Raw genomic sequence first — 6,671 nt, forward strand, 5'->3', positions numbered from 1 at the left:
CCCTGTGTTACCATGCGCCTTCTTCTTCTATTTCTTCTTGCACATTTATGTGTGGTCAGTGATGATGCTCAAATAATAACATCAAACTTTCATGTTGCATATAAGGAAGAAGTGTCAGGGTGCTGAGCACTGGAACAGGTTGCCTAAAGAAGCTGCGTGTGCTCCTTCCCGTAGTGATGTACAACATCACCACATTGTACAGACCCTTGGATGTCATCCTGTGGCAATGTACAACACCACACTGTACAGACCCTTAGGTGACATCTGGCGTGGTATATGACCAGGCTGCACGGAGCCTTGGGTGACATGTTTCTCATGTGAGGCGCCTCTGAAAATGGCAGGGTGGTTGGAATATGGAGCTCTTGAGGTCCTCTCCAAGCCTAACTATTCTATGATACTAGGATGTAATGATTCTAAAAGAACATGAACTATAAGAAACCAAACCAAAATCAAATGGAATAATAAAATCTTGTTTCTACATGAAAGCTTTGTGATTTGTGTTCTTGAAAGTGTTTTTGGAGTGAAAACCCCTGACATTGCAAAGAAATCGGTGTCACTCTTCTTCCGCTCAGGGTGAGCGTAGGGAATAGAATGGAATGGAACGGAGTGGAATGGAACAGAATGAAACTGACTACACTAGGCTAGACTAGGCTAGAACTGGTACAGGTTATGTTACACCTACAATTATGCATGCCAAGTGATGCCCTAAGTCTAGGGCATCCACCCAAGAGAGTAGCTCTCTGCAGTGTAGGTCCCAGAGCCGTTCAGGAGACAGGGAAAGGCAGTTACAACATGGCTCAGGCAAGGACTGAAGGCCACATCCTATGGGCCCTTGACAGGAAGTGCTGAGGTGGGGGTCCCAGAGGAGATGTTTCCCAGCCACTGAGGCCTTAAAACACTCCCAGAACCCTGACAGAAGTAGACTTGCTCTGCTCATAAGCTCTCCTTTAGACACTGATGTTTGGCCACTGGGGACAAAAGTATTGGGCCGGATAGATCTTCTCTCTGGCGGAGTACTGATGTTCTCAGGCTCTCATGTTTCAGCATGTTTTCCCAAGGCAAACAGCTCAGAAATTTCTAGAAATGAGCACGAGGAAATAAAACCAGGTTCATAGGGGACTGAACAGGTATTGCTCACCTCAAAAAGATTTGGACCCACTTGATTGAGGAGTATGTCCTGCTTCAGACTGAGACTTCGAGCCTTGCTAGTATCAGAGATGTGGAAACCCAGCTCAACTGGATGAATGAAGAGGACTTCCAAAGAACACGTTCCACACCTGCTTTTTGCAAATCAGATCAGATGGTCAAACCATCTTGAGACAATCCACAGCTCTTATCCCATTGGAAGGTACACACCTCCTTCCCAGAGGGTGATAGAGTGAATGCCTCAGCTGGGACATGGTTATGGGCATTCAGAGCCTTCTGCTAGCGCAAGGCATACCTCCTGTATGAAGATAAGCTGAGAAAGTTGGGGCTGTTTAGCCTGGAGAAGAGAAGGCTGCATGGAGATCTCACAGCAGCCTTCCAGTATCTGAAGGGGTCCTATAAGGATGCTGGGGAGGGACTCTTCATCAGGGACTGTAGTGACAGGACAAGGGGTAACGGGTTAAAACTTAAACAGGGGAAGTTTAGATTGGCTATAAGGAGGAAGTTCTTTACTGTAAGGGTGGTGAGGCACTGGAATGGGTTGCCCAGGGAGGTTGTGAATGCTCCACCCCGGTGGTGTCCAAGGCCAGGTTGGAAAGAGCCTTGGGTGGCATGGTTTAGTGTGAGGCGTCCCTGCTCATAGCAGGGGGGTTGGAACTAGATGATCTTAAGGTCCTTTCCAACCCTAACTATTCTATGATTCTATTCTAAGTGTACAAACAAGTCAATATAGACATTATCCCACCATAATAAAAGTTTTGATGCAACATTTGGTGACCAGGATATAATCCTGAAAGAGGTTCTGCCACTCCCTCCCAGGACTGCATGTCTATTTCATTAATTATTCTAACGACTTATGGCTAGAGACCACTTAAAGGAAATACAGTTCTATCTTTATACACCAGCAAAATAAATAATAGTGCTATCTGCTATTTCAGCATCTTAAAGTTATTGTAGCACTTCTGAAATGTTGCAGAATGAGAGCAAAAATATAAAATCTGCATTTCTCTATTCACAATGTACTCCTAGGAAGTCAACACATTCTCAGCTTCTCTAAACCATTTCAACACTTCAACACTTTTACTGTTGCACAGCAGAAAAGGAGCCTGTGAATGGAGCGTATGTACCCACTTTATCTCTCTTTGTACGCTTCCTCCCAGTATCACCAGTAGGGTATAGATAACTCTGCTTCTGTCCAAGTTATCTAAGCAGAGGACAGCCATCACTCTTGGCACATTACTCAAATGCAGTGTTTTTATAATCTCATTAGTGGTCATGTTTCTCAAAAGTGAATAATGTTATATAAAGACAACAGAGTGCTGGATTACAGCAGAACTTTGTCACTATATATTGTTAAGCAATCATTCATTGCTAGGCAATGACATTCCTGCTGCTTTTTTTTTTTCTTTAGTGTATTTTTTTTCTTTAGTTTATTTTATGGGTATGCAGAGAAAATGAGAGGAGACAAACCCCTGAAATTATCAGCACTGATCTCCACTGAGGATGGGACGATGACTGGTTAACAGAGTCATGCTTTACAATGAAAGCAACTATTCTAAGCTCATGAGGGTGATGATTCTGAAAAGTTTAAAAGAATTTTACATAACTTAACCCTGGAATGCAAGAACAACTTTTTCTCGGGTACTGTGTGGAAAGCAAGAAGTATTTGTTGCTTGTTTCTACACAGAGTGGCTTTGCAAATAATGATGTGGCACCATTTCCACATACAGGTTTTGAATAAACAACATGGGCAGCCAAAGCATACTTGCTGAGCTATTTCATGTAAAATGTCAATACATTTCTGTTCGTATCTAAAATCAACTTTGATACTAGTTTTATTTTTTTTGTTGTTGCACAAGCAAAGCAGCAATAAATTAACACATCTTGGTCTCAGATTAAACAAAAAAAAAAACCAAAAAAAAACCCCAATAGCAACAAAAACAAAAAAAAAGAAAAAAAATACTAAAGAAACCCCAACAAACCAAAAAAACCCAAATGAACAACCCCACCCTCCCCCCAAAAAAACCCAAACAAAACAAACAAACAAAAAACCCACCAAACACCACACAAAAAAAAAAAAAAAAAACCAAAAAACAAAAAACAAAAAACAGGATTTGGGTTTAAGAACATGGATTAAACTACTATTCACCACCAAAGTATTGCAAAAAAGGGGCACTGTCTGAGTCTTCACAATTGTACAACTCAGCAAATTAACTGTAGGTGTCTGTTTTATAGAAAGTTTTACTATTAGCATTCAAGCTCGTTAACTTAGGCCAGAGCAGCTACACCTAAAGGTATGTTAGCAGAACAGATGAAGACTTCAACAAAGCCAAACCAAAGCAAACCAGAGCAAAATAAGGCAACTAACTGACACTGAGTTAATATTCACTTAACTCCAAAGAGCTGCAGCCAAAAGCATGCCTGACCATACCTTACATCCCTAAGATAATTACTACTGGGAGATCCTTCCTCTTCTCCAGTACTGAAAATATACTTCTTAGATTTTAAAAGAAACCTGCTGAATGAAGCTTCACTTTTACTTCTGTCCCAGTACAGAAACTGATACCTGGCTACATTCTGAAGGAAGACAGTGGCAGATCTGAGCTGAAAATCCAACACTTACCTGTCTGATTTTTCTTCATTTCTTAGAAAAATATTCAATTCCATTCTTAATGCGTATATAAATATTTTCTTTATGAACTAAAGAGAAGGAGATATATGACTAATAAAAAGAGACTAGCAAAACAGTAGCTGGATCTTTAATGCATATTCCATTGTATTAGTCTACTCAGATACTGTGTTTTGTCACAGGCAGCATGATGGAGAGCTGCCAGCAAATACAGGTGGCATTAACAGGAGTTAGGCTGCTGTTTTGCTGTAGTCATGAATACATGATAGCCAGGTGAATTCTTTTTATTTACGAGCCAACCAACACTCAGTATTGATTTTTTTTCTCCTAAGCTTCTGTGTGCTATGTAAAAAGAGAAACAGTTCTGAGAGTAAATTTAGTTTTTGCATTTTAAAATTCAATTTAGAAGTTAGAGCTCTCAGCATTCCCTCTTCCATCCTCACTTTAAAATAGCTTGTATAAAATTTTTAAGGTTTATTTTACTGGAAGTACCAGGAAGTATTAGCAGACATTAAGAATTATTTACAGAGTCACACAACCTCCAATCTCATTCAGCTCTGCACTCATCCTTTAGTACTGAACTTGTGAATCAGTTGTTTTATGAAAGACAAGCTATTACTTGGTAGTACAATGTAACAATCCACAGTGGAGCTTCTGGTAATGATGCCATCTGACCACAAGTTACTTTTTATTATTACTAATATTAATAGAAGTAATGACCTAGACCAGCATTTCTCATACCTGAATTGCAACTCTCAATGAAACAACAGGAAGATGCAAAGGGTAGGAGACATAGAAAGGTAGGGGGAAATTGAATTTAAAAATTAAGCTATTTAAAAAATAACAAGAAAAACAACAAAACCAAATTACCCTGATTTACAGCTGGAAGTAGCTCTTTTCCTCCAGGGGAGTCAGAAGCAGCTATAATTATCAGCTGCACATATTTACACTAGCTAAGGAACTACCAGCTCCCCTCAACTGCTGGCAACAGCTCAGTTCCTCCCAGGCAATATAGAGAGTATTTACACCTGCAGCTGATAATTACAGCTGATTTTCATGCCTTTTTCCACCAAACACCCTGAGGAACTTGGCTGCTGCCAGCAATTAAAGTAGTACAGTAGTAAATTTTTACTTGGGGATTGCATAAAAGCAGACGAGCCCAAACAGTGCTCACATTTGCAAAAATTTGGGAAACACTCATCTACCCTTATCCAGTATTTCATCAGTGAAGAAAATCTATGTTGGTTAGTACAATTAAATATGCCTGAAACTGGGACCATGCTGCTTCTCAAGGTTTGTAGAAAACTTTTCCATCTAGATATAACAGTCATACAGTAATTCAGGGCTAGAATTAACACAGATATACAAACACTAATTTCAAACACATACTACAGAAGACTTTGAGTTCTTACTGCTTTAGCTTGTTCTACTTTAGGATTTGATCTAGTAAAACCGTTCTGGCTTTCTCCTCAAGCCATCACTGTTTCCAAGAAACCACCCAAATCACAAAGGTGGTATAATATAAACACACAGTAGGGACATAGGGCATTCCTGGAAGATTTCCCTACAGGCACATGGGTCACGGTATTACAAAAATCATTAAGCTTCTAAAAATGTGCTCTCCATCCACACTTGGCTTAGCTCACTGAAATGGAAAAACATTCTGTGCTGGCGGCTGCCTGCTTTACCACGTAGAGTGGCAAATTTTCAGGTGGTGCCTTTATGTAAGGGGTAATCCTTGCCATTTGTGAATGGTAATGTTACTACCTTAATATAATTAAAGTACATGCAGCAGTAAGCAACTTTTGGAAGAGTGGACTGTTTTATGCTGCCTAGTAATGCTTTGTGTCCTATTTTTTGCTATGAATTTATCAAGGTATCACTTTATGTGAATGTATATTCTTCTTCCTCTCTGCCCACCAGACCACTCATCATGAAGTTATGTTTGTTCCTTAAGACTGACTTTATATATTTTAATTAAAATATGTATTTCTGATGCATTCTTTTAACTGAAAAAAAATGAGATGTTTCCCATGGGATTTCTTAGCGTGTAGTGGGCATATATGCATATAGCATTGCTGTATGGTTTTAGACTTAGTATTTTGTTTGATTGTTGTGGGGTTTTTTTTCCTGTGAACAGAGAAACACAGTATTAGTCTGACAATTTTCAGTTCTTCTCTAAATTTATGTTATATAATGTAAAGCAGACCATTTAAAAGAAAGTATCACCCATGTACAGTCTCAGTATAAAAATTCTGCAAGTTTAGTCAAAATAATAATGGCAGAGTAGTTTTATTTTTTAAAACCATTGGTTATTTTCAGGTAATTTAATTTCACAACTTCACCAATTCAACATTTGGAAAGCCTATAGATTTCAAAATACATACATCACATCTTCCACTTTCTATGTACTTACAATTATATTCAAGTAGGAATGTGCATCTGTGCCAGAAATAAAACCCAAAACTCCTTCATAACCTTTCTCCTAATTGATTTTTAAATTAAAATTATTTCATTTCACAATTCAAATAGGCTCTTTGTTATTGTTTTTACATTATAACACACTGAATAATTATTGTAGCTTCCAGTGGATAATTGCACAAACAGAACTACTGCAGAGTGGGCACTGATGTAGTGGAGGCTCTAACCTCACATTCCTCATAAGCAGCCCTGTCCTCCAAGCTGTCATGGGACAGGAAGGCATTCCATCCCCTAACCACTGCAGGTCTCTCAGCTCTGAGAACCACCCTCTCCCTTCATTGACAGATAGTTGGGGGTGTTTTTTTTTATAGTCATTTTGTCATAATATCCTACCTGGAGGCAAGGTTTCATTAAGCTACCTTCCAGCAGGTACAGTAAGCCTGAAAACTTTTTTGTGAAAGGATAGCTAATGGGT

General features: G+C 39.2%; 1 long non-coding RNA gene across 1 annotated transcript; it reads right to left on the bottom strand.

Moving 5' to 3' along the window:
• Positions 1-229: 229 nt before the first annotated feature.
• LOC136007153 (uncharacterized) lies at positions 230-4,746 on the bottom strand. The gene is made up of 3 exons (XR_010609508.1): positions 4,646-4,746; positions 1,160-1,277; positions 230-1,077 (listed from the first exon to the last, which is right to left on the bottom strand). It is a non-coding gene; the product is annotated as an uncharacterized LOC136007153 (long non-coding RNA).
• Positions 4,747-6,671: the final 1,925 nt, after the last annotated feature.

Source organism: Lathamus discolor, chromosome 1 (assembly GCF_037157495.1).
Source record: "Lathamus discolor isolate bLatDis1 chromosome 1, bLatDis1.hap1, whole genome shotgun sequence".
In the NCBI taxonomy this organism is placed as follows: Eukaryota; Metazoa; Chordata; class Aves; order Psittaciformes; family Psittacidae; genus Lathamus; species Lathamus discolor.